The following is a 3,273-nucleotide window of genomic DNA, read 5'->3' as shown; positions in this document are numbered from 1 at the left end:
TCTCCATATCATATCCTATCAATAAAAATAAGCAAATAGTATATTCCCAAACAAAAGGAGTGAAAGTATGACATGACAATGAAATATAGTACAATAAACATAGATTATACTCAGGAAATACAAGTAGATGTGTGTCAAATAATGCCTAAAACATATATAATCTACGCACATCACACCCCCAGCCTTAAACCTTTGCTTGTCCTCAAGTAAAAACCTACAATCTAAACTCCTATGGCTAAATAATGCATCATAATCACTACTAAATCAGTCTAATCTATCAAATAATTTTATTGGTGAACAAGATAAAAAAAAACTATTTGAGAATGACCTAAGAAAAAGTTCTCCATGCTCAGTGTGATTATTGGCCTAAAATTTCAAGTGTCAATCTTCAAGCCTAGTTAAGTTGTCATCAAATAGTGTTCCTTATACTTCTGGCAATAAATACTTACCTACCACCCACATGGTTCATCCCTCTTATACTACACAAGGTCTCAAAGAACTACTCAGAATCAAGAGAAATATAATATTTATTTCTCCAGTAACCTAACTTGGTCTCAAAGGGGCAAATTGTTAGTTTTCACTCATGCTAACTATTTTATATAACTTATTTCATTTTTTTAGAATAGTACTTGTATGATTGATTACTAAAATAAAAATAACTACAGGGATTTTGATTTTTCTAAATGAGTTACCATGATTCGAGATTCTCCAATAACTAAAATATAATTGAGAGATCACCTTAGAAACATAAGTACAAGTCCATTTCTATGAATCATGACTATTTTTTAGAGTTATCTACCAACATGACTAGGTAAAGTGAAAAGAGATCCTAAAACAAGGCTAGTTCTCAAACTCTCATAGTAAAGACATTGCTCATTTCATGCTAACACGGATACAAAAAAAATAGATCACTAAACAACACCATAAGTCACAAAATCCACATGAAATCTAGAATAAGCATGCTAACATTTTTATAATAAGAACAAGCTAGTACTAATGTCATGTCTGATACAACTAGAAAAATTTATTATACAAAAAAGATATATAACGAAAACTAATCTAAATCTAATACATCCCCCAGACTTAAATTTTTCATTGTCCCAATGAAAACTAGAAATTATGTTGAGGAGGTTTTAAAGAGAGGGTGACCCAATGATGTGTGTCAAATGCTTAAGTCATTAAGCCCTCCATGTATGGTTGCACTCCTCCTCATCCTGAACTCCTACAAAGATAAAATTAGACAAGAAAAAACTAAGTTAAGGGTTTGGGTTATGAAAAATAGGAAAGGAAAGATAAAGAGAAACGAAAACAAGGAAGAACTTGGGTTGCCTCCCAAGAAGAGTTTGTTTTAGATCATTAGCTCGACCCCTTATTGGGCTCATCTAAATCTCACTGTTGTTAGAGTAGAATACTTCTGGGCTTTTCTTCCAATTTCCCTTTTTATTATGAAGAGGGCTTTCATCATGCGATCAATATAATGAAGCATCGCTCTCTCCATCTTCGTCTCCTTGAAAGTTATTTTCAGAGGTCAAAGACAGTTCAAATTGAGCTTCTAATTTTTGACCTCAAGAAAACTTATACACCCACATGAATAGCATACCTCCCTCAAGAAAATTATATAATATAGAACTAGAACCATATTAAATTTGATGAAGCATACATTCAAAATTGAATCACATACAACAAAATTAATTATAGGTATCTTTATGAAATTTTCTAAAAGATCATAAGAAATATTAATCTTGCATTGCTAAAAGGTACCTGAATGTTCTAAACAAGTGGATGTGACTTCTTCAGGATCAAATGATGGTTTTAGCTCTAGCTCAAGTGGTAGTACAATTAATGGTGGTGATTTTTAGGGCTCTGCCATCTCTGCACAAGTCCCTACGCTTATATCCACAACTTATTCAATTCTTGCAGCTCTCATAGTATCAAGGTATTGTAGGAACAAAGGAAGTGATTCTTGAGATACTACTTCCACAACACAGTTCCTTACACTTTCTTCCATAACATTAACATCATCACATACATCGAACAATATACCAATATCAATATCATTAGTAGGAGAATTAATACTTGTCGACAGTCTTGAAATTATCATTCTCAACATACTCATCATCAAAAAATTTTATTTCACTATAACAACCTTTGACCCCAATAGGTAAGTCCAAAAATTTGCAATCAATTCCATCATCATCACAATCATCATCAAAAAAATCTACATTTTTAATTACATCAACAAATTTACATTCAACTAAATTATTACCATAGAATTTGTCAAAATCTTTATTGTTATTGGCCTCGAGAATCGGGTTGTCTTTTCCCTAAATTCACATTGAGCTTATGGTGGGGGTTCAAATTGATTGTCTAGTGTAATCAACTATTGAGGGAAAGGTATTTGTGGCCTATTGACACTTTTTAGAGTGTTGGAACTGAGTTTTTGTGTTCTCTTTAATTATTCTCCTCATTTCTATACAGATCTTTCTCTAGAAGTTCTTTATGATTCTTGTAATTTTTTAACTTGATAATATTACATTCTGCACTGGACTTCTCTATTCTTTTCAACCCTTTATGTTGGGATTTAATGAAATTTCTATGGTTTGATGTGATTTCCTCTCTATGCATGGATGGTTGTATAAATTCTTATGTAACAGTTTCTTGCACTATAGGAATTATTTGGGGAGATTTCATCCAACTTTTGTCTAACCATTCTAGGAGATTCAATGTCACTTGATCAATTAAGGTGCATGCTTCGTCCAAACTTTTGTTCATTAAAGAACCTCTAGTAGATAAATCCAACAGTGACTTATCCGAGAAGGAAATCCCTATGTTGAATATATGCACTGTCAACCATCTTTCCAAATCATGGTGGGGACACTGTCTTAGCGAACTCTTAAATCTGCCCCATGCTTTAAATAATGATTCTCTATCTTCATGACCAAAATTTATAATTTTGTTTCTCATATATATCATTTTTCTTGAAGATAAAAAATGATTTAGAAATTACTGCTCCAACTATTCCCAACTTGTAATGCTTTGAGGATGGAGAGAATAAAACTGTCTTTTCTCTATCTTTAATGCTGAAAGGAAATGCAATCAATCGAATAACATCAGTAGAGACTCCCTCATATTTTACCATGTTGCAATATTTATTAAATGCTTCAAGGTGCAATTATAGGTTTTCTAAAACTTTTCCTCTAAATTTGTGACCTTTTATCATGATAATTAATTTTAGGTCTAGTTAGAAATTTGTTGTCATGATATGATTTTCCA

The 3,273-nt window shown here is 32.0% G+C and overlaps 1 non-coding gene across 1 annotated transcript; it reads left to right on the top strand.

Moving 5' to 3' along the window:
- The first annotated feature begins 2,860 nt into the window (after window positions 1-2,860).
- On the top strand, window positions 2,861-2,966 carry LOC122007529. The gene has a single exon (XR_006119014.1). It is a non-coding gene; the product is annotated as a small nucleolar RNA R71 (small nucleolar RNA).
- The last annotated feature ends 307 nt before the right edge of the window (window positions 2,967-3,273 follow it).

This window comes from Zingiber officinale, chromosome 7B (assembly GCF_018446385.1).
Source record: "Zingiber officinale cultivar Zhangliang chromosome 7B, Zo_v1.1, whole genome shotgun sequence".
Classification (NCBI taxonomy): domain Eukaryota; kingdom Viridiplantae; phylum Streptophyta; class Magnoliopsida; order Zingiberales; family Zingiberaceae; genus Zingiber; species Zingiber officinale.
This window is presented reverse-complemented; position numbering and strand designations above follow the sequence as displayed.